General features: G+C 48.3%; 1 long non-coding RNA gene across 2 annotated transcripts in view; it reads right to left on the reverse strand.

Moving 5' to 3' along the window:
- LOC137522989 (uncharacterized) overlaps positions 1 to 25,832 on the reverse strand; it is a 202,115-nt gene that overhangs the window by 93,277 nt on the left and 83,006 nt on the right. The gene's annotated exons all lie outside the window — the stretch shown is intronic.

Below are 25,832 nucleotides of genomic sequence, written 5' to 3' on the forward strand. Positions count from 1 at the left end.
ACGTTCCCAGCCGCTATAATCACCCTCTATGCTGCTATAGCGTATATATACATGCTATCAGGGCCGCCATCAGAAATTTTGGGGCCCCTCACACATCATCAGGCCTGGGGCCCCCCTCCCTGGGCCCACCCACTGGTTGCTGTGCCCGCCCACTAGCCACCCCATCCCCGTGCACGAAGTGTGCTGCGGCAAAAAAATTTTCATGGCTTCCGACACTGAAGAAAACGGCATGCGCAGCAAGATGCAGCAAAAAGTGGACGTGGCCATGGTATGTTGTGTCAAATACTAGCAAAATACAGGTAGTCTCCGGTTAACAAATGAGATAGAGACTTGTAGGTCCATTGTTATTCTTTAGCCATTCTCTTTTGTCCCCCTCTTTTCTTCCTGTGCCTCTTTTGTCAGTGCTGGAACGCAGTGTGCTGGTTAGTGAGCCACAGGCCCGTAGCCAGCACAGGCGGCCCTTCCAGCACTTGGGGGGCCCGGGGCCCCCAGAAGCCCTGGGCCCCTCACTGTAGTGTCAGTTGTCCCCCCCTGATGGCTGCCCTGCACGCTATAGCAGCATAGAGGGTGATATAGCGGCTGGGAACGCGGAGAATCACTTGCGTTCCCAGCCTGTTGGCGGCTGTCGCCGAACCCGGAAGTAGCCGCCGGCGGGGACAGGAGGATCGGAGCGGGGCTGCGAGGGCACCATCCAGCTTCAGGGGGCTGAGGGATGCCCCGGGTGAGTAAATATAATTTTTTTTTTTTGCTTAAGTATTCCTTTAAGGCCAGGGGCATAGGGACTTGATAGGGCCCCCCCCCCCTGCAAAAATGATAGCATGGGGCCTCCTTTGTCCCCAAACACCAGGGGATTGGGAGCCAGCGAATGGCAGCAGAGAGTGTTCGCTGTGAAGCAGGCTCTGGAAGCAGGAAATAATTACACATGCTCCTGCACACGGTTTTCTTGAGTGAATGGGGAGGTTTCTTTGCTAATTGGCTGCACATGCGGTTGGGGAGAGGAAGGAGGGGCCCCCATAGCCTCTGCCCCCCCCCCCCCCCCTGCAATGGCAGGGGTCGCAGGGGTGATTGCTACGCCCATGATTAAGGCTCAAGGACAGACCGAATAATAAGATAAAACAACTATCTATTCTACTTCTATGACTACCTTGATGAAAAGGTCACCAGGCTATGGTAGATAGAGTTGGGCCGAACCTCCGATTTTAGGTTCGCGAACCGGGTTCGCGAACTTCCGCGGAAGGTTCGGTTCGCGTTAAAGTTCGCGAACCGCAATAGACTTCAATGGGGATGCGAACTTTGAAAAAAAAAAATAATTATGCTGGCCACAAAAGTGATGGAAAAGATGTTTCAAGGGGTCTAACACCTGGAGGGGGGCATGGCGGAGTGGGATACACGCCAAAAGTCCCCGGGAAAAATCTGGATTTGACGAAAAGCAGCGTTTTAAGGGCAGAAATCACATTGAATGCTAAATGACAGGCCTAAAGTGCTTTAAAACATCTTGCATGTGTATACATCAATCAGGTAGTGTAATTAAGGTACTGCTTCACACTGACACACCAAACTCCACTGAACAGAACAGGTATGCAGTGGCGGGTTCACTAAACAGGTATACAGTGGCGGGTCCACTGAACAGAACAGGTATGCAGTGGCGGGTTCACTGAACAGGTATGCAGTGGTGGGTTCACAGAACAGGTATGCAGTGGTGGGTTCACAGAACAGGTATGCAGTGGCAGCAGGATCACTGAACAGGTATGCAGTGGTGGGTGGGTTCACAGAACAGGTATGCAGTGGTGGGTTCACAGAACAGGTATGCAGTGGCAGGATCACTGAACAGGTATGCAGTGGTGGTGGGTGGGTTCACAGAACAAGTATGCAGTGGCAGGATCACTGAACAGGTATGCAGTGGTGGGTGGGTTCACAGAACAGGTATGCAGTGGCAGCAGGATCACTGAACAGGTATGCAGTGGTGGGTGGGTTCACAGAACAGGTATGCAGTGGTGGGTTCACAGAACAGGTATGCAGTGGCAGGATCACTGAACAGGTATGCAGTGGCAGGATCACAGTACAGGTATGCAGTGGGCTGAGGGCTCACTGAACAGAACAGGTATGCAGCCAGGAAGAAGTTAAGCCTAACTAATCTTTCCCTATATGAGAGACTGCAGCAGCTCGCCCTACTCTCACTAATGCAGGCACACGAGTGGCCGTAATGGCCGCCGCTGCCTGCCTTATATAAGGGGGGTGGGGCTCCAGGGGCTAGTGTAGCCTAATTGGCTACACTGGGCCTGCTGACTGTGATGTAGAGGGTCAAAGTTGACCCTCAGGTGCATTATGGGGCGAACCGAACTTCTTCCGCAAAACGTTCGCGTGCGGTACCCGCACGCGAACCACCTAAGTTCGCGCGAACCACGTTCGCCGGCGAACCGTTCGGCCCAACTCTAATGGTAGATGCACTTGCAATAGTATAGGGTGGGGTGCCTACATTAGCAGTGCAGGAGCAATGGTGGTAGAGAAGGGTTAAGGTGGCCATTCTTGTTATAGTTATTGCACTAGCTTTATATGACCCCAGGGGTCACCAAGGGAGAGAAGGGTAGTAATGTGGGGGCATTAAAACGTGACTGGGTGACCCCTGATTTGTTTTCACTGAAAGCTCCTTTAGTGTAATCCAGCTCTATTCTCTTTGTATCGACTCAAGCAGACCTGCAAGCAGTTCCAGGGATTTTATGCCTGCTCTTTTGCTTTTTGACAGCCGTTTTAAATCCTTCAAACAGGTTGGTGTCTTTTTTGCTCCTAGGCAGTGGTGCTCAGCAGAGCTCGAATATTCGAGTAGCTCGAATATTCGAGCTCTTTTCCAGCTATTCGAGCTCGGTATTCGAGCTCCGAATAGCTGTAGCTATTCGAATGGGCTATTCGAGTACACTCGAATAGCCCATTCACTATTCGAGCTATTCGAGCAAACGGCGCTATTCGAGCTCGGTACCGAGCTCGAATAGCGTCATAGCCCAGATTGATGTCCTTAGAGCCAATCAGAGGGCTCCCAGGCCCTCTGACGGCAGCCAATCACAGAGGGGGACCCTGGCCAGCCCCTACCCTATAAATAGCGGCCGCCATGTTCCGTTTCTCCGTGCTTGCCTGAGACTTGTACAGAGAGAGAGTTGCTCCTTTGTGCTTTGGCTTAGCAAGAGCTCTATTGTGGTCATTTACCTAGCGTTTTTGCTCACATACACCTCCTATACACACCTATATTGTTGTTAGTTAGTTAGACATTGTATTTTAGTTAGTAGCTTTTGTGTTACATAGAGACAGGCCAGCTGCTGCAGGCTTACAGCTTTAGGCCTCAGGGCCTTGCCTGTGTGGGCAGCTGTCCTCCTGTCCTCTGTTTATTTCTCTCTATTCTATACCAGTATTTCTGCTGTCCTTTACTACTGATTGTATTAGTATTGTAGTTATATACTGTAACTGTACTAGGACACTCACTGTCACTGTTCATAGGCTACTAGCTGCTCCTGCGTGTGTGCACTCACTTTCTGTGTACACACTACACACACTCTATTTCCAAGTTCTGATAACTGATTGATTATTGTAATTAGTTAGTTGTACTTACTGTTACTACTTACTGTACTAGGAGTCTAGGACACTCAGTCACTGTTCATAGGCTACTAGCTCCTGCGTGTGTGCACTCACTGTCTGTGTACACACTACACACACTCTATTTCCTTCTGATAACTGATTGATTATTGTAATTAGTTAGTTGTTTGTACTTACTGTTACTACTTACTCTTACTGTACTAGGAGTCTAGGACACTCAGTCACTGTTCATAGGCTACTAGTTCCTGCGTGTGTGCACTCACTGTCTGTGTACACACACTACACACACTCTATTTCCTTCTGATAACTGATTGCTTATTGTAATTAGTTAGTTGTACTTACTGTTACTACTTACTCTTACTGTACTAGGAGTCTAGGACACTCAGTCACTGTTCATAGTCTACTAGCTCCTGCGTGTGTGCACTCACTGTCTGTGTACACACACTACACACACTCTATTTCCTTCTGATAACTGATTCATTATTGTAATTCGTTAGTTGTTTGTACTTACTGTTACTACTTACTCTTACTGTACTAGGAGTCTAGGACACTCAGTCACTGTTCATAGGCTACTAGCTCCTGCGTGTGTGCACTCACTTTCTGTGTACACACTACACACACTCTATTTCCTTCTGATAACTGATTGATTATTGTAATTGATTATTGTAATTAGTTAGTTGTACTTACTGTTACTACTTACTGTACTAGGAGTCTAGGACACTCAGTCACTGTTCATAGGCTACTAGCTCCTGCGTGTGTGCACTCACTGTCTGTGTACACACTACACACACTCTATTTCCTTCTGATAACTGATTGATTATTGTAATTAGTTAGTTGTACTTACTGTTACTACTTACTCTTACTGTACTAGGAGTCTAGGACACTCAGTCACTGTTCATAGGCTACTAGCTCCTGCGTGTGTGCACTCACTGTCTGTGTACACACACTACACACACTCTATTTCCTTCTGATAACTGATTCATTATTGTAATTAGTTAGTTGTACTTACTGACTGTTACTACTTACTTACTTACTGTACTAGGGACACTCACTCAGTCACTGTTCATAGGCTAGCTCCTGCGCGTGTTTGCGCGTGCGTGCACTCACTGTCTGTAGTGTACACACACTAAATTTACTTGTGATTACTACTGATTATTGTAACTGCTAGTTGTACTTCCTGACTGTTACTACTTACTTACTGTACTAGGGACACTCACTCAGTCACCTCACCCACCAACCCACTCCATTAAAGTACCCCACTTTTCACCCGCCCTTTTAAAAAACTTTTGTCTATACGCCCAAAACATCGAAGATGTCTGGAAGTGGCAGCCAGCGCGGTTTGGGCAAGGGGAAGGGCAGCAAGGGAATCAGGAGGAGAGGGAGCAGCATTGTGGCAGGCCGCGGCCGCGCCACCATGCACAGTTCCGCAGCAGCAGCAGCAGCGTCAGTGGCTAACATTCCTCCCATAGCCACTGGCCGTGGACGCCTTGGGCGCCGCCCAGCAGGAGCATCTGCAACTCACGCTGCAGAGACACAGCAGCAGCAGCGTGTAGCACCTGCTCCGATTTTCCTCCAGCCGGGTCGGAAACGTCCCATTGAGGAAAAGCATGCAGACACTGTGGTGCAACTCATGACGGAGGATGAGCAGCCCGCCATCAGCTCTGCATCCGAGGCCTCCACCCTCACCACCACCACCACCACCACCCCTGTTCGCAGCAGCCGCCCAGCAGGGTCTGGGGAGGAGGCCAGTTCACCGTCACAAGTTGGCGACCTGTCACTCAGCAGTATTTTTACCCCAGGCACCATCAGGGTATTGTCTGCTGTTGTTGGCGATTTTGAGGAGGAGATGCTGATGGGCACTTTGGGGGATGAGGGATTGGACAGCAAGACTGTGGCGACAGTCAAGCAGCCCATCCATGCATCAGGAGAGGAGTTTGGGGGGTCATCATCCCAGCAGGACATGTTTCAGGAGGGGGAGGATGATGATGACCCGGTGACAGACAGAGACTGGGTGCCACCACCTCCAGGGGATGTCGTCCTCAGCAGCTCTGAGGAGGAGGATGCTCTTGTGGGCCTTGCAAGGAGGCGCATCATTGCAAGCATTGGCAGCAGTAGGCAGGTCCCACAGCCTGCTGGTGTCTCAGGCTCAGCAGCAGCAGCAGCAGCATCTGCCAGTACCACCACCAGCCGCACCCAAGCCCCCCCCCCCCAACCACCACAGGGAGACAGGCAGCAGCGCTTCCATGCCGTAGGGGGATGTTTCTGTCACCAATCTGGCGATATTTCACCATGCCCACTGTGTACAGCAAGTACGCCACTTGCAACCACTGTCAGCGGAAGTTGAGCAGAGGTGCAGACCCCTTAAAGTTCAGCACCAGCTCGCTCATCAACCACCTTGCTGCGAAACATTTCCACCAGCATGAGGAGTTCCAGAGGCTGAAGGCATCTGGTGCTGGCAGTGGCACCACACCCATCACTGCACAGCCTTCAGCAGCAGCAGCAACAGCAGCCACCCGCCCTCCTGCTCCTCCAGCAGCACCAGCAGGAGTGCGGAAACGCACTGCTCCTCCACCCTCTGCAACTCCTGCCGCCGACACTGAGGCCTGTTCTGGCAGCCAGTCCTCAGTGGCCTCCTCCGCTGTGTCTGCTGATTCCCGTGCCAGCAAAAGGCCACGCCAGAGCCTTTTGAGCGAGTCCTTCCAGGGGGTGGTTAGGGCTCTGCCTCCCAGCAGCCGTCGCGTGCGGCAGCTGAACGGCTTGCTGGCACGGGCCATGTGCTCCCAACTCCTGCCGTACACGCTCGTGCAGGAGGGGAGCGACATTCGTGCGCTGCTTGCTTGCGCAGCCCCAGACTGGCAGCTCCCCAGCAGACACTTTTTCTCCCGCAAGGCCATTCCTGCACTGCACCGCTTTGTGATGGCCAATGTGGAGCGAGGGCTGGAGCACGCGGTTGGTGAAAGGGTCCACGTCACCATGGACTCCTGGAGCAGCCGCTTCGGGACAGGCCGCTACCTGTCCTTCACTGTCCACTGGGTCAGCTTGGTGGAAGGGGGTGAGGATGGGAGAGCAGCAGCGGGCACAGCAGCAGCAGCAACACAGTGGGTGGTGCCACCCCGCAGGGTCAGGGGAACTGCAGCAGGTTCCTCCGATCCTCTGCCATCCTCCAGCACACCTGGCCAAACCCCCCGCCTCAGCAGCAGCGTGAAGGCCCGCCACTGCCAAGCGCTGCTGCACTTGGTCAGCCTTGGGAAGACCAAGCTGACGGCAACCCATGTGTTGGCCAAACTCCAGGAGCAGGAGAGGATTTGGCTGACCCCCAGAGGCCTCAGAGTCGGAGAGGTGGTGGCCGACAATGGGGCCAATCTGGTTGCCGCAATAGACAGGGGAAACCTGACCCACATCCCCTGTCTTGCCCACGTGCTGAACCTGGTGGTGCAGAAGTTCTTGCGCACCTACCAGGGGATGGGCGAACTGCTGGAAACGGCAAGGAACGTTGTGCGTCACTTCCGGCGCTCGGCTGCAGCCTGTGCGAGCCTGGAAGACGTGCAAAAGGAGCTGGATCTGCCACGCCATCGGCTGATCCTTGACGTTCCGACTCGCTGGAACTCCACCCTGACGATGTTGGAGCGTCTGGTTGAACAGAAGCACGCTGTCAACCAGTACCTTGCCCTGGCCACTGTTTCCGCCGCTCAGAGAAGGGACAAGACCAGCAACATCCCGTCCATCGTCCCCGATGATGACTGGAGGCACATGCAGCAGGTGTGCTTAGTGCTGGCTCCCTTTCTGCAGGCCACTAACATGGTGAGCAGGGACCATGCTATGGTCTGCGAGTGGGTGCCCCTGGTTTGTCTGCTGAACAGGGCCCTCGATGCTTTGCTGGAACAGGGAGCGGCAGCCTTGGACCAGCAGGAGCGGCAAGCAGCTGCACAGTCCACCTCTCAGGGGGAGGAGGAGGAGGACTTGGTGGAGGTCCCTGACCTTGCTGGTGATGAGGGGGAGCAGCACAGTGCAGCTGAGTTGGTGCGGGGGTGGAGAGAGGATGAGGCTGACGAGGCAGAGGAGGAGGATGAGGACAGCAGCACTGCCGTCGATGTGCCAGCAGACGTGGCCCGCCTCTTCCCAATGGCAGCGCACATGCTGACGTGCCTGCGCAGAGACCCCAGGGTGATCCAGATGAAGCAGAGGGAGGACATCTGGATCAGCATGATGTTGGACCCACGCCTCAAGGGGAAGTTGAGCCAGTTCCTGCCGCCTGCAGGAGGAGACCCAGCGCAACAAATAAGGAGCTTGCAGCAGGCCCTTGTTGAGCGCTTGGAGGAAGCCTTCCCCCAGCCTTCCACCCCCACTGTCCAGCAGCCAGCACAGAGGCAGCAGCAGGTGCCTGCATCCAGCAGCAAGCGCCCCACAGACCTGCTGTCTCTCAGCCATGAGCTCTACAGGACTGTAGAGGCTCCGGCAGCAGTGACTAGAGAGGAGGTGCATGCAGCAGCATCCTCCACCGGTCACAGCCAGCGCCTGACCCGCATGGTGGCTGACTACATGGGGTCCTACAGCGGGCTTGACAGCGATGCCCCTGTTGATCCCATGGAGTATTGGGTCAAGCGCCTGGAGATCTGGAGCGAGCTGGCGCAGTACGCCCTGGAAGTGCTGTCCTGCCCCCCTTCCAGCGTGCTGTCCGAGCGCTGCTTCAGTGCAGCTGGTGGTGTGGTCACCGAGAAACGCTCACGTCTGTCTCACAAGTCTGTGGACAGACTGACGTTTCTCAAGATGAACCAGGCGTGGGTGGAAGGCGAGTTCCTGGCCCCTGTTGTCGGCGAGAGGGGGACATGAACTGGCTAAGAACCATCGTTAATGTGCCTTACCACCCTTTACCACCTCCTGGCTCCTGCTCACTAAGCCAGCCTGGTTCACTTTGACTATTACGTCGCCTGCAGCCACACATTTTACACCTACAGTGGGCTGCTGTGTACTGCCCTTCTGCTGTCTGTCTGTGTTTCCCACTGCCAGGGTACACAGATTTACCTTCTGCTGCCACTCTGCCACCAGCTATTACGTCAAACAATAGCTATATATCTGTGTAATTTGTTTTACAAACAAAACCAAAAAACCATTAAAAAAAAAAAAAAAAGGTTTAATTTTTCTGAGGTGCCCGGGTTGAAAACTGTGTTGTCCCAGTTGTGTATTGGACACGATGTGGGCTGCACGACCACTGTCTGGGACCTCCTGTTGTGTTCATTTACGGCCTGGTATCACCGCTAGGTACCAGGGCTATTATGTCACGCTGCCTACCTGCTGCCACACTCACACTACTCCTCCATTCCTCCTGCTGATGCTGCTGTCTGTCTGTGTTTCCCACTGCCAGGGTACACAGAATTACCTTCTGCTGCCAGTCTGCCACCAGCTATTACGTCAAACAATAGCTGCACACATAATTACTCCTCCATTCCTCCTGCTGCTGCTGCTGTCTGTCTGTCTGTGTTTCCCACTGCCAGGGTACACAGATTTACCTTCTGCTGCCACTCTGCCACCAGCTATTACGTCAAAAAATAGCTATATCTGTGTAATTTGTTGTAAAAACAAAACAAAAAAAACCAAAAAAAAAAAAGGTTTAATTTTTCTGAGGTGCCCGGGTTGAAAACTGTGTTGTCCCAGTTGTGTATTGGACACAATGTGGGCTGCACGACCGCTGTCTGGGACCTCCTGCCTGCTGTGTTTATTTACAGCCCTGGTATCACCGCTAGGTACCAGGGCTATTATGTCACGCTGCCTGCCTCATTGACTGCCTGCTGCCACACACTCATCCTCCTCCTCCTGCTGCTGAATTTACCTCCTGCTGTCTGTGTGTTTCCACTGCCAGGGAGCACATACAATGGCGCTTCCAACATGCGTGCGCCACCAGCTATTTGTTACGCTCAAAAATAGCTGCATTTCTTTAAAAAAAAAATTTGAAAAGAGAAATAAGTGAAGAAGAAGACGATATTGAAGAAGAAGAAGAAGATGATGAAGAAGAAGAAGAAGAAGAAGAAGAAGAAGAAGAAGAAGAAGAAGAAGAAGAAGAAGAAGAAGAAGAAGAAGAAGAAGATGAAGAAGAGAAAGATGAAGAAGAAGAAGATGAAGATGATGAAGAAGAAGAAGATGAAGAAGATGAAGAAGGTGAAGAAGAAGAAGATGATGAAGAAGAAGATGATGAAGAAGAAGAAGAAGATGATGAAGAAGAAGAAGAAGATGAAGAAGAAGAAGAAGAAGATGAAGATGAAGAAGAAGAAGAAGAAGAAGAAGAAGAAGAAGAAGATGAAGAAGATGAAGAAGAAGATGAAGAAGAAGATGAAGAAGAAGATGAAGAAGATGAAGAAGAAGATGAAGAAGAAGAAGAAGAAGATGAAGAAGATGAAGAAGAAGATGAAGAAGATGAAGAAGAAGATGAAGAAGATGAAGAAGAAGAAGATGAAGAAGAAGAAGATGATGATGAAGAAGATGAAGAAGATGAAGAAGAAGATGAAGAAGATGAAGAAGAAGATGAAGAAGATGAAGAAAAAGAAGATGAAGAAGAAGAAGATGATGATGAAGAAGATGAAGAAGATGAAGAAGAAGAAGAAGGCAATATAAAAGAAGAAGAAGATATAGAAGAAGATATAGAAGAAGAAGATATAGAAGAAGAAGATATAGAAGAAGAAGAAGAAGAAGATATAGAAGATAAAGAAGAAGAAGAAGAAGTATATACAGTACTGAACAAATTTCTGGACACAACTTCTCTTTTCAACTTTTTTTTTTTTAAAGGAACATCCCCACATAATCACTTGCTGTTGTTACTTGGAAAAAAAGAGGTTTCTTGCATCATTCACCCTCAAAACAAGTGTTGGAAGCTATTTAAGGCCATTTCGAATAGTCAGCTCGAATAATGAGCTCGAATACCGACTCGAATAGTGAGCTCGAATTCCGAGGTCGAATCGAATAGTAAAAATTATTCGACTCGAATATTCGACTGACCTCGAATAATTTAGTATTCGAATTCGACCTAACTCGAATTTTGAAAAGGGGTATTTGAGCACCACTACTCCTAGGATTTAAAAGTCCAGACACACTTTTCCTACCAGAACATTTCCACACACTTTCTGTTGCCTGGTTGTTTTTGTTGTTGAGGCTCTTGAGGCACAGGAGGTCCATGGGCAGACATTGTTTCTGAGAATACTGGTGTCTGCTTTAGTAGCTCCACCTTCTCTTCACCACAGGAGGCTTCGAGCATTCTTATCCTTTTATGGTTTATGGTATGGTTATAGCTTTTCATGGTCCTTCAGCCCTTCCACAAACATCCCTCTAGAAGCTTCCAGTGAATATGTGATTGTATTCCTGGGGTGCAATCTGCTTCAAAAGTTCCTTCAAAGTTTTGTTGCATTTAATTATTCCTTTTGCCGGGTTTTCCCATATCTATCAAGTCTACTTATCACTAGGTCCAACTGGGGGTAATGCAGCCTTTCTTAGGACACTTTTGCTGACTGAAGTAAATCTACACTACCAACAGTAAGATGCCCCCAGGGGCGTAGCAATAGGGGTTGCAGAGGTTGTGACCACATCAGGGCCCTGGGGCCAGAGGGGCCCCAAAGGGCACTCCTTCAACTACAGTTTTAGCTCTCTATTGGTCCTGTGCTCATAATAATCACTTCTATAGATACTTTGAATAGTGGTAATCATTAACAAACTGTTCCCCATTACCTTCTCACTCCTCTCACACTGTAGTTGCCATTGGAAGGTTTTGGTGCGCCGTATCAATTATGTATAGAGTGCTTGGGGGGCCCCATTGTAAAACTTGCATCAGGGCCCACATCTCCTTAGCTACGCCACTGGATGCCCCGCTGACAGCAGTGGAGGATACCTGGGCCAGTGGACACTGGAAGGCCAAAATATGCTGTAGAGAAAACTGGATCCCTGGGAAACACTATATGGGACACTGGGAAGAAGCGATAAACCCTAAGAGGACACAGGGAAGCTAGGGAAACTACTGAAAACCCCTAGATACAGCACAGAAGACACTGAAAAGATGGATATTGGAGAGCTTGGATATGCTATATAAAACATCAAGCTTCAAATTTTGGGGGGCATAATAGCTGGCTGGGCCCATTTGGGTGATCACAATTGATGTTAGTTTGGTAAACTTTAGATACCTTTTGCCTAACTCAGTTGATAAAATTAAATCTAACTAGTTCAGTGATAATAGGAGCTAAATGTAAACATCACAAACACAAATCAGAGGCTATTGAGCAGAGCAGATTGTCTAAATGATGGTGCTATTATTGAAGAAAGGTTACCTAGTAGTAGCCTAATACCTCAGCTATAATGATTCTTGAGCAAAGCCAGACTGAATGCTCAGTTGGGGATTTTATCCGGGCTGATAACAAGCAGGCTGAGCAGTGAAGGATGAAACAGAGAGCAGGGTAGGGGTTTTCTCTAATGTTCCCACTGATATACATGGTGAAATACATGAGGGCGCTTCATTTCTGGTTCATTTTAAGCCGTGCCTCAGGACTCTACAAGCAAGGGGAGGGGGAAGAAGCAGGAGGCAGGGAACTTCAGAGGAGCACAGTGATTTCTGGGGGAAACAGTGCCACAGCGTGCTCCTCACCAGACCTTAGCTCAAATATGCAAGGAGAGAGGGAAGTTCCGGGGGGGCAGGGATAGCTCTTCCACTAAAGAATGAAGTGCAGAGGCTGGGACAGCTGCAGGTGGAGGCAGAGGAGGCCGGTCATATTCATCACCAGTACATGCCAGCACAATGTTGTGCACCGCAGAATGTCTGCTGTGTTTTCACATAATACATAGAGTGTAGTCAGGGACAGATTTAGGCCAAGGCCACCTAGGCCATGGCCTAGGGCACCACAGCAGCAAGGGCACCAAAGCAGCAGGCTAAACTGGTACAGCATTTGCAAGCTTGCAAATGCAGCAATGCAGGGAGATCAGGCGAGTGCCTGACCATGGTACTCTGCTGCTAGCTGCCTGTGCAGCAGCCACCTTGCTCTCTGTGCATGTTTGCATTGTGGCCGATGGCTACAGACTTGGGCAGCATTGGAGATGGAAAGGAAGAGGAAGCTTCTGCACTGGAGACGAGCAGTGAAATGAGTGACACTGATGGCTGCTGCGGTATGAAGGCGAGCTGGCCACCTATACTGAAAGGTGGGGGCAGAGGCGTAGCTAGGCTTTTCAGAGCCCGGGGACAAAGACAGTTACAAATTTGGCATGCCCATGCATCAGAATATGGGTGTGGTCATGGGTGGAACCAAATGTACAAATGCCCTTTAGATAGCCAGCTGTGCCCCCCTCTTTCTTCTGCTGCTAACACTTCTGCACATCTCTGCAGAAGGAGGGAGAGAAGCAGGGGCTCTTTGGGCAGTCAGCGAGCTGCCTCTCACTCACTTGGGGGTGCGATGGCCATGCTCTGCGCCCCCTTACAGTGCTGCGCCTTAGGAAATGAGCCCCCCCTTGCCCACCCATAGCTATGCCTCTGGGTAGTGGGGGAGGGATTAAGGTAGTCAACTAGCTACCTATACTGGAGGGAAAGTGGGGAGGGATCATCTGGCTACCTATACCGGGGGGGGGGGGGGGAGTTTAGGCTACCATACTAGAGGGAAGGGGGAGGGGTCATCTGGCTACCTATACCTATACTGAAGGAGGGCAGCTGGTAACCGTGGCCTTGGGTGGTAAAGAGTACAAATCCGGCCCTGGGTGTCGTACTACCCCCTGTACACCGGAGGGTGCCCTGGGCCTTTGCCTGGGTAGCCTGTGCCGAGAAACATCCCTGTCCACACCTGCCACTGACATCACTGAGAATCTCACTCAGCTACTTCTGCAGTGTAGCAGAGCACAGAAAGCAGCTGGAGGGACAGATTTCAAGCAGCAAAGCAAGAGAGGTAAACATCTCATTTTCTAGAGTAAGCCTTTCTGTAAATGTTAATCATGATGTTCGCAGACACACTGCAAACAGTTCATCAGCACTAGACAAATAAGACAAGGTGCAAATGGAGCAATTACACTGAATTCACATCTGTATTTACCTTTCTGGACTAGGCAGGTACACAACATTTAATGCCTAAACTGTGTCTCATATGGTGGCTGATCTTTCACTCTCACAAAAAAAAAAAATTCCCCTTTCCATGAAACATGAGCCAGGAATACACCATGCTTGATCCCAGATATAATCCATATGTTCCCCGATGGAATGTTCATCTACCGCCTGGCATCAGTTAATGATGACAACCTAATTTCTGCGGAGAAATCAATGGAACAGCACCAACTCTAGATCTGTGACTAATAATGCAGTACAAATCTATGCAGCTGTCAAAGGGACCCCGAGCAGAGTAATGAAATTACTAAAATCTGAACTTACCTGGTGCTTCCTCCATGTAAGGGACCCGTAGCCCGTGAGGTCCTTTGGCATCCTCTGGGTCCCTTCCGAGGTCCCGCTGGCGGCTCCATTAGGTGTGCAACTTCAGCTGAAGCCTTGTGCAACTGCACATGTGCGGGCCATCCGCGCACCCGGCTCGATCACACGCCTGCCGTGGGCGTTCTGCGCAAGCACGGTTCTTGAAACACTGAACCACAGATGCGCAGGATGCTTACTGTGACAGGTGCGCAATTTAGCCGTGTGTGCGGACAGGGTGCACAAACGCAGTTGCGCACCTAATGGAGCCACCAGTGGGACACGGCGGTGACCTAGAAGACGCGGAGGGACATTGCGGGCTATGGGGGAGCTGGAGGAAGCCCCAGGTAAGTTCATATTTCAGTTTTATTACTCTGCACAGGGTCCATTTAATGGCAATGACCCCGACATTGCCTATAATTCACCAGCTGTTATCTCAGCCTGTGACCTTGACATTACTTGTTATTGTTAACCACCATCCCTTACTTCAGCCTATGACCTCAACATTGCTTGTTAACCACTATTCCTTATTTTAACCTGTGACCCCAACATTGCTTGTTAACCACCATCCCTTATCTCAGCCTGTGACCACAACATTGCTTGTTAACCGGATCCATCTGAAAATGGCGCCTGCGAATAATGGCGCACGGTGTTCTAATCCGTTTGCCGCTTATCGCTATTTAACGTTAAAGCCTTATCGTTATTTAGCTCGGTTTATTTTATTGATAATTAGTGTTAACATTGTATCGTTATTTATCGTTGTGAAAAGTGGTGATATAAAAGGTATACCTAACCCTACTCTCACACAGAATCCTCTCTGTACCTATCCCTATCCCCTAGACCCGCCCTCCCTGGTGGTGCCTAACCCTAACCACCCCCCTGGTGGTGCCTAACCCTAAGACCTCCCTGGTGGTGCCTAACCCTAAATCTCCCCTGGTGGTGCCTAACACTAACCACCCCCCTGGTGGTGCCTAACCCTAAGACCCCCCTGGTGGTGCCTAACCCTAACCACCCCCCTGGTGGTGCCTAACCCTAAATCTCCCCTGGTGGTGCCTAACCCTAAGACCCCCCTGGTGGTGCCTAACCCTAATACCCCCCCTGGTGGTGCCTAACCCTAAATATCCCCTGGTGGTGCCTAACCCTAAATCTCCCCTGGTGGTGCCTAACCCTAAGACCTCCCTGGTGGTGCCTAACCCTAAGACCTCCCTGGTGGTGCCTAACCCTAAGACCCCCTCCCCTGGTGGTGCCTAACCCTAAGACCTCTCTGGTGGTACCTAACCCTAAGATCCCCCTGGTGATGCCTAACCCTAAATATCCCCTGGTGGTGCCTAACCCTAAATCTCCCCAGTGGAGCCTAACCCTAAGACCCTCCTGGTGGTGCCTAACCCTAACCTTGACAGTGTTACATTAAATCCATTCACCGTTTTGCAGTTAAATAACGTCTGCAGTTTGGCTTATGTAGGGCGCTATTGATAAATAACGTTAGTGTGCGCAATAACGTCTGCTGTTTGGCATATGAACGGCACTATTGATAAATAACGTTACTGTGTGCCATTTTTCTTCTTATTTCCCTGTACGCCATTATTATGCAGTACTAACGATAAATAGCGATAAGCGTATCTCTTTAATTTGGCGCCATTTTTATGCATAGGCGCTGTGCGCCATTATTCACTGACCCGTGTTAACCACCAGCCCTTATTTCAGCCTCAAACCTCCATTTTGCTTGTTAGCCACCAGGTACATTGATTGGTAGCCAGGTACAGGTGCCCCAGTATAGGTAGCCAATTACAGGTGGTGTCCCAGAATAGGTTAGCCAGGCATCGGGAAATGGAGACTTACATAACCCGGTTTCAGCACCAACTCCTCTTACCGTGCTCTCCTCCTTTTGCTGCGCTCTCCTTCTCTTGCTGCCTCGCTGTGTCTTACCGCCATGGTTACTCTGATGTCATGAGAGGTGCTGTCGGGGTAACCATGGAGACAGGACATGAACCAGGTGAGGTGGCAACAGATGGAGAGCAGCGGTGAGCCGAAATTTTACAATTATGCAATTATGCATCGTAATGCAAAATTTCAGAGAAAATCTTAATTGATTTCGTATGTAATAGTAATATTTCATAATTTTGCTTAATTTCTCACATAATTTTGTGGGTACAAGTAAAAAAAAAGATTTTTCCCAAAATACCTTGTAGATTTTGAGAAAATCGATTTTAAAAATGCAAAGAAAAATATTTTTGAAACTGTTATTTTTCTGAGTTTAAAAACCCTTTTTTCTGTGCATTTTCAAAAATCGATTTTCTTGAAAAAATGTAAGTTTTTCTTAAAACTTTAAGATTTATTTTTTGACTTGTACCCACTATTCTCCTTAACATATGCTGCAATTTTGGTGTCAATAACATGTATGAGGGTGAAATTGTACGCAAAATTAAGAATGACTATACAAAATCAATTCAATTTACAAATTGTAATTACGTTACATAGTTACATAGTTATTTTGGTTGAAAAAAAACGTACAGTGGGTTGCAAAAGTATTTGGCCCCCCTGAAGTTTTCCACATTTTGTCACATTACTGCCACAAACATGCATCAATCGTATTGGAATTCCACGTGAAAGACCAATACAAAGTGGTGTACACAGGAGAAGTGGAATGAAAATCGTACATGATTCCAAATTTTTTTTACAAATCAATAACTGCAAAGTGGGGTGTGCGTAATTATTCAGCCCCCCTGAGTCAATACTTTGTAGAACCACCTTTTGCTGCAATTACAGCTGCCAGTCTTTTAGGGTATGTCTCTACCAGCTTTGCACATCTAGAGACTGAAATCCTTGCCCATTCTTCTTTGCAAAACAGCTCCAGCTCAGTCAGATTAGATGGACAGCGTTTGTGAACAGCAGTTTTCAGATCTTGCCACAGATTCTCGATTGGATTTAGATCTGGACTTTGACTGGGCCATTCTAACACATAGATATGTTTTGTTTTACACCATTCCATTGTTGCCCTGGCTTTATGTTTAGGGTCATTGTCCTGCTGGAAGGTGAACCTCCGCCCCAGTCTCAAGTGTTTTGCAGTCTCCAAGAGGTTTTCTTCCAAGTTTGCCCTGTATTTGGCTCCATCCATCTTCCCATCAACTCTGACCAGCTTCCCTGTCCCTGCTGAAGAGATGCACCCCCAGAGCATAATGCTGCCACCACCATATTTGACAGTGTGGATGGTGTGTTCAGAGTGATGTGCAGTGTTAGTTTTCCGCCATACATAGCGCTTTGCATTTTGGCCAAAAAAATAAATTTTGGTCTCATCTGACCAGAGCACCTTCATCCACATGGTTGCTGTGTCCTCCACATGGCTTGTGGCAAACTACAAACGGGACTTCTTATGCTTTCTGTTAACAATGCCTTTCTTCTTGCCACTCTTCCATATAAGCCAACTTTGTACAGTGCATGACTAATAGTTGTCCTATGGACAGAGTCTCCCACCTGAGCTGTAGATCTCTGCAGCTCGTCCAGAGTCACCATGGGCCTCTTGACTGCATTTCTGATCAGCGCTCTCCTTGTTCGACCTGTGAGTTTAGGTGGATGGCCTTGTCTTGGTAGGTGTACAGTTGTGCCATACTCCTTCCATTTCTGAATGATCGCTTGAACAGTGCTCCTTGGGATGTTCAAGGCTTTGGAAATCTTTGTGTAGCCTAAGCATGCTTTAACTTTCTCAATAACTTGATCCTTGACCTGTCTTGTGTGTTCTTTGGACTTCACGGTGTTGTTGCTCCTAATATTCTCTTAGGGCTCGTTTCCACTATAGCGAATCCGCATGCGAGCACTGCATGCGGATTCGCTTACTTAATGTTAGTGGATGGGGCTGTTTCCACGTGTGCGGCGGCGGCGGCGTTTTTCGGTGCGGGGAAAATCTGCACGACAGGGTCGTGCAGATTCGCGTGCGGCAGGAATGCGGGCGAATCGCCGCTAATGTATTTAATAGGGAAATCGCATGCGGCTTTGTCATGCGGATTTCCCCGCGATTTCGCATGCGATTTCGCATGAAAGCCAATGGAACTTAACACAGGCAGTGACATGGTTAAATTCGCATGGCTCCTTGCCATGCGAAATCGCATGCGAAATCGCGGGGAAATCCGCATGGAGAAACGCAGCCGCATGCGATTTCTTCAGCGGTGGAATCCAGGCGATTCCGCACCGCTACAGTGGAAACAAGCCCTTAGACAACCTCTGAGGCCGTCACAGAGCAGCTGTATTTGTACTGACATTAGATTACACACAGGTGCACTCTATTTAGTCATTAGCACTCATCAGGCAATGTCTATAGGCAACTGTCTGCACTCAGATCAAAGGGGGCCGAATAATTATGCACACACCACTTTGCAGTTATTTATTTGTAAAAAAATGTTTGGAATGATGTATGATTTTCATTCCACTTCTCATGGGTACACCACTTTGTGTTGGTCTTTCATGTGGAATTCCAATAAAATTGATTCATGTTTGTGGCAGTAATATGACAAAATGTGGAAAATTTCAAGGGGGCCAAATACTTTTGCAACCCACTGTACGTCCATCAAGTTTAACCAGAGAGTACAACTCCAGCCTGCTCCCTCACATATCTCTGTTGATCCAGAGGAAGGCGAAAAACCCTTACAAGGCATGGTCCAATTAGATCCAAAAAGGGAAAAAATTCCTTCCTGACAACAGATGGCAATCAGATAACATCCCTGGATCAACATCATTAGGCATAACCTAGTAATTGTAGTCATGGATGTCTTTCAACGCAAGGAAAGCATCTAAGCCCCCTTTAAATGCAGGTATAGAGTTTGCCATAACGACTTCCTGTGGCAATGCATTCCACATCTTAATCACTCTTACTGTAAAGAACCCTTTCCTAAATAAATGGCTAAAACGATTTTTCCTCCATGCGCAGATCATGTCCTCTAGTCCTTTGAGAAGGCCTAGGGACAAAAAGCTCATCCGCCAAGCTATTATATTGCCCTCTGATGTATTTATACATGTTCATTAGATCCCCTCTAAGGCGAATTTTCTCTAGACTAAATAAACCCAGGTTATACAACTTATGTATAGGCGTAATTGCGAAAATGTACACAAAATTTTGCGTAATCATAATTAGCTGATTACGATCATCACTAGTGGGGAGCAGGAGAGAGTGGCGAGAGGAGTCTGTGCTGGGTTATGCAAGTTACTGGGGGCCCCCGGGGATGCACAGCACAGGGCAGCCCGGCAGCCACCAATAATAAAGCAAGACCCCTCTAATGTGAGGCCCAAAGCAGGGGTGTGCATCGCTTGTATGCTTGCGGCGCTTCTGTCATTAGCATTTGTTCACGTTTTGTGTGCGTGGGGGGGGGGGGTGTTTCCTGAAGTTTGAAATCGCTCAGCATTCTGCTTTTTTTTCTGCTTGACTTGAATGTTTGTGATTACGGTGTATTCTGCCAAATAAAAAACAAAACATGGAACAAATGTGAAAAATTATGTGCAGAAGGCAGGATTGCAAACGCATATGCACATTGATGGAAATCCAGGGATTGTTTGAAGGGAAACCCCCTGCAAGAGTGTTTCCTATCTCACTGAAAACATTTTCTTACTTAAAGTGAAGGTCCAAGCTGACAAAAAAAACAAACTCCACTTACCTGGGGCATCCTCCAGCCCCTGGCAGTCGTTCTGTGGCCTTGCGCAGCTCCGGGTCCCCTCCGGTGTCCTGCGCTGAAGAAGCCGACCTCGCCAGGTCGGCGTCTGGGTCGGCTTCATGTGCGCTCCACAGCGCGGGTCATGTGGTGTACGTGACGTCATCGGGTCTCTACTGCGAAGGCGCAGTAGTTCTGTGCCTGTGCAGTAGACACCCGATGACGTTGCATACACCACGTGACCCCCCCAGCCGCGGAGCGCACATGAAGCCGACCCGGATGCCGACCTGGGGAGGTCGGCTTCTTCAGCGCAGGACACCGGAGGGGACCCGGAGCTGCGCAAGGCCACAGAACGACTGCCAGGGGCTGGAGGAAGCCCCAGGTAAGTGGAGTTTTTTTTTTTTTGTACAGCTTGGATGTTTCCTTTAAAGGGAACCTTAACTGTGAAGCAAAAAAAAAAAGTTTCACTCACCTGGGGCTTCCCCAAGCCCCCTGCAGCCACCATGTGCCCTCGCAGAGTTTTCTCTGGTCCCCTGCCGTGACTTAGTTTTGTTTTTGGCGGACTGACAGTCGGCCCCACCGTCAAGCACGACATGCGCAGGCGGCCCCCATACTCTGCCTGTGCATGATGCGTTTGATGGCGAGGAAGGCGAAGAAGAGGACGCGTTGCCGGGGGGCGACTGTCAGTTGGCCGGAAACAAGACTAAGCCGCAGTGGGGGGCGGGAGGACACACTCGATGAGCTGCGAGGGGACAGAATGGCTGCAGGGGGCTTGAGGAGGCCCCAGGTGAGTGAAACTTTTTTTTTGCTTCACAGTTAAAGTTCACTTTCATTGAGGTTAAACCTCCCCTGCCCTAAACACCAACCAGAATCAAATTAATTGATAATTACATTATTTCCCAATCAGCATGCCAATATTTTGGATAAACCAAACACACTATCAGCCAATCATTATTTCCAATAGTTATTTCCAAGCCAGTATTGCTTAGTGCAGCCAATCACATTGCTCAAATTGTCATGGCACTTGAGTTTCAGAAAATGGCTGCACATTTTCACAGCCATTCCTTTGAGTTTCCAATACACAACAGCCAGGTGATTGTCAGCAATAGGAATCGCACGGGAAGTGCAAAAAACAGAAACAAAGTTGGTATTGTACTGTAAGGCACACAACTAAAATGTTAGTACACGCTCTTATTATATGTCGCTTGGACTACTGTAATATATTGTTTGGTGGACTTCCAAATAACCGACTGGCACCCCTCCAATCTGTACTGAACTCTACTGCTCCTCTCATTCATTTCTCTTCTCGTTCTTCCTCTGCTGCTCCTCTCTGTCAATCTCTTCATTAGCTGCCAATTAACCAGAGGATCCAATTCAAACTCTTCACCCTAACCTACAAAGCTCTCCACAATCTCTCTCCCCTGTACATCTCCTCACTAGTTTCCAGATACCAACCCAACTGCAATCTCAGATCTGCACATGAACTTCTTTTATCCTCTTCTAGAATTACCACCTCACATTCACGTATACAAGACTTCTCACGGCCTCACCCCTCCTCTGGAATGCCTTTCCACAGCACATCCGTCGCTCTCCCATCTTTGACATCTTTAAACGCTCCCTCAAAACTCACCTTTTCCAACAAGCATATGCTCTAACTTAGGCCATTCACCCTTTGACCTTGCGTCTCGTTTTACTGCTTACTAAATAACCTTAACATGTACTGTGTGAATGGATACTGTATACTTCCCAACCTCTTGTCTCTCCCCCCTTTCCTTCATTCCTTTAGATTGTAAGCTCACAAGGGCAGGGATCTCTCACCCTTTTGTGTCTTGGAATTTTTATTTATTCAATAGCTTGCTCTCTGTTTTATTCATCAAGTTATATCTGTCATTGTAATCACCAGTTCTGTATTTTGTCCCAGTGTCCATATTTGATGTATATCATTGTCTGTATCATTATGTTCCCCTTGTTTGTTTTCCTATTTTGTACAGTGCCACGGAGTATGTTGGTGCTTTATAAATTAATAATAATAATAATAATAAGGAGCAGTGATTTTATAAATGTTCTATATGCATCTGAAAAAAATAACATTATTTCAGAAATAAATGGTCTGTCTCCGCTTTAGGTGTGGAGCTACTGTTCACTGTCTATTCCTATCCATTCTGGGGGTCCACAGCTACTAAACAGAGAGTTCTGTGCACAGCTTCCATCCCACCCACCATGCAAGCAGAATATTCTACAGCAGGAGATACTGTAAAGCCTCTGCCTATTTTACTACATTATCTCCAGTTCTTAGAGACCTGTCACCTCATCAGCTTCATACCGTAAGGTCGAGGTCTACACGATGATTAGGAAAAATGTATATTTTCCATTCATATCTGACACAAAGAACATCTCCTCACACGGCCTCCGCTACCGCCGGGTTCAGACAGCTACATCGCTCTGAATAAACCGGTAATTTGGGTCAAAATCTACCTGTGGTGGACGGGTTGCTTTTAGCAGAACAAATGCATTACTGTCTCTATGTGCTGGAACATTGAAATGAGAGAGTTCAGCAAGTCTATCATTAGGGCAACAGAACAGATAGAATATAATTCCGACACAACTCGCCTGCTACTCATGTTTTATTAAAAAAATTATCTTTTCATTTGCTGCATAAGTGAACTCTTGAACTATTTTTTCTCTCCCTTAAAGGAAACCAGAGACGAAGCACCCTTGTGTATTTTACCATATATATCAGTAAGAACATTAGAGAAAACACTTACCATGCTCTCTGTTTCATCCTCACTGCTAAAAGTGTCTGTTATCAGCTGTGATAAGAATCCTGGACTGAGCATTCAGTCTGGCTTTGGAAGGAATAATTATAGCTGAGTCATTATAGCAGAGCCACAAGGGGGCAGGCTTGGGCTTGAAAAGACACCAGAGAAGACATACTCAGCTATAATCTTTCGTAGCAAAGCTAGACTGAGTGCTCAGTCAGGGATTCTTATCAGAGGTGATAACAGTCAGATTAAACAGAGAACAATGCAACAGAGCAGATTAGGTGTTTACTGTCATGTTCCCACTGATTTATAAGGTAAAATACAAGAGTGTGCTTCATCTCTGGTTCTCTTTAAAGAGTACCTGAGGTGGTTCTTCAAAAGGTAGATGGGACACAGAGGCTTGGTCTCTGCCTCCTGACATGCCTCTGTGTCCCCACACCGCGCCCCCCCCCCCCACTGCCACGCTATAGCCCCCGAGATTAGAGACAATCTTTGTCGCTATCTCGGAGGTAAACATTAAGGAGAGGAATTCCCTGCTTAAAATGCCCACCAGGGATGTTCCTATCGGGTTTACAGAGCTGCCATTAGGCAGCTCTCTCTCCCTGGCCACGCCCCCTGCCGCTCCCCCGCCTACCTGCACGCTGTGTGAGACACACTGTCTTTCGTTGCAGCGCTGTGACCGATAGGTCCCGCAAGTGAAAGTGGGCCATTGTGGCCACAGGAGCGGTGGGGAGCTGCGTTTTTTTGCAGCTACCTGATCCACTCAGCCCTGTGGATCAGGTAACCTACTTTTTTTTTTAGCCCACCTCAGGCTCTCTTTAAAGGGAACCAGAGACGAAGCACCCTCTTGTATTTTACCATATATATCAGTGGGAACATTAGAGAAAACACCTACCTTGCTTTCTGTTTCATTCTGCACTGCACAGCTTGCTTCTAATCAGCCCTGATAAAATCCCCGACTGAGCATTCAGTCTGGCTTTACTCAGGAATATTTATAGCTCAGTCTGTGTTCTCTCGTGTCTTTTCAAGTCCAAGCCTGCCCCCTGCTGAATGCTCAGTCAGGGATTTCATTGCGTCTGATAAGAAACAAGCTGTGCAGTGCAGAATGAAACAGAAAGCAGGGTAGATGTTTTCTCTAATGTTCCCACTGATCTATATGGTAAAATACATGAGGGTTCTTTGTCTCTGGTTCACTTTAAGGCTAGTTGGAAAGTGGATGGTAAAGAGTAATTCCAGAGTTACCATCAGGGCCGGATTTACAACTCAGGGGCCCAGGTGTTTTGGTGCTCTAAACTCCGTCCCTGAACACAGGCCACACCCTCAAGTAAAAATAGTCTGAATTCTAATCCCTTCTTTATGTCACTAACTGTCCTTAGAATCTTACACTTTAATCACTGTCTCATTTCATCCTTAGTGACATGAGACAAGGATAAGGATGTAAGCGCCTGAAGTCAGTAATATGAGACAGGGATTATTAGACTGTAAGCTCCTGAGGTTAGTGATCTGCGTAGGGGGGCCACCTCTTCCACATAAGGCGCCTAAAGGCATATGCCTACAGTGCCTAATGGAAAATCCAGCCCTGGTTACCAAAAACAATTGGGAACCAAAACTTCTCTCCTCACCGTGGGGGAGGGAAAAGGGGTGCGAACATAGGAGGGGCCCCACTTAAATTTTTGGGACTCGTGGTTTGTGGTTACAGAATTGTCCATAGACTCTCTCATCCCGACAACAAATCTGCCCTTCATGAAAACCTCTGTGGTGCCAAAATGTAACTTCTTCTTTTTACAAATTGCCCCCCTCCCCCCCCCCCCCCACAATTGATCCACAACCCTAACCTTCCCTCCTTAATGATAAAACAACTTGTACACACTTGGAAATAGACCTATCAAATTCAGCATTTGTAAGATTACCCTGAAATAATCAAAAATAATCAATGCAGAAGTATTTACATCTGACTGCTCTAATCTTGGTGGAGGGCTGCTTCACTTCACTGCTGGGAATTGTGAGCACTAATTATATTACATTGCTGTTTGTACAGGGGCGTAGCAATAGGGGTTGCAGAGGTTGCGACCGCATCGGGGCCCTTGGGCCAGAGGGGCCCCGAAGGGCCCTCCCTCAACTACAGTATTAGCTCTCTTTTGGTCCTGTGCTCATAATAATCACTTGTATAGATACTTTGAATAGTGGTAACCATTAACAAGCTATTTCCCATCCCCTTCTTGCACCTCTGACACTGTAGTTGCCATTGGCAGGTATTGGTGCACCATATCAATTGTTATATATAGAGTGCTTGGGGGGCCCCATTGTAAAACTTGCATCGGGGGCCCACAGCTCCTTAGCTACGCCACTGTGTTTGTATATTGTTTTTTGCTGCTGCAATATCTGGTGGATTGTCTGTTTTGGTTCATCTGATATTAAGCAGCAAGTGTCAGTTTTTAAAAGTACAATTTTTTTTTCTTTTCCCTCTAGTTTGTTTTGCAGCAGGCAATTGGCTAGGGGGAGGGACTAGCTGCAACAGGAGGTATTTGGTCAGCTTCAGGACTCAGTACTGAGCTTGCTCAGTCTGTGGCTTGCTCACTAAGTGGCTGCAACACAAGTGGCATAGGCGTTAAAAACAGGCGTTACAACACAGGCACAAAGAGAGTGGTGAGAGGAAGTAGGTAAGGACTAAAAAAAAAAAAAAAAAACCTTCAATCAATATTGCGGTTTTTTGCATTGGTTAGAATGTGCTAGGCACGTTGTGGTGTAGTCTTTAAATTTTGAGGACTCCACCCCAACTTCACTCACTCCACCATCACTCCTCCACCCCTCCCGCCCCTCCTCCTCCCCTCCTCCCCCCTCCCCCTCCCGCCCCCTCCCCCCCTTCTCCTCCCCTCACTCCCCACACTCCCCAACTTTACTTACTCTCCCTTTCCTCCTCCCCAGCTACACTCAATCTCCCGTTTCATCTTTTACCGCCACAGTTTACTTTAAATAACTTTCCCCACACAATAGTCATCATGTTGGACAATGCAGTACAGTGTACATCCTGCAACATGTATGCATGCCTTGATCAGCGGATTGAGGGTGTTTACTGTTGCCCTGGGTGTGTGCGTGTTGCTCAGTTAGAGGTGGAAGTCGCAGAGCTAAATAAGCATCTCGCAACACTGAGAAGCATACACAACATGGAGAAGAGCTTGGATCTCACGATCCAGACACTGGATGGAACCGTTGAAGATGAGGAGGGTGGAGTACAGCCGGACCAAGAAGCAGAGGCAGCCGCTAGTTGGGTCACAGTTAGAAGGGGTAGGGGAAAAAGTGGCAGGGAGGCTAGTCCCGAGTTGTCCCTCACTAATAAGTATGCTTGTTTGCGTAATATTGGGGAGGATGATTCAGGAGTAGCAATGCTGCAGCAGGATGTGCTCCTTAGCAACCAAGGGGCAGACTGCTGTAACGAGAAAGGGAATA

Source organism: Hyperolius riggenbachi, chromosome 6 (genome assembly GCF_040937935.1).
Source record: "Hyperolius riggenbachi isolate aHypRig1 chromosome 6, aHypRig1.pri, whole genome shotgun sequence".
Lineage (NCBI taxonomy): Eukaryota > Metazoa > Chordata > Amphibia > Anura > Hyperoliidae > Hyperolius > Hyperolius riggenbachi.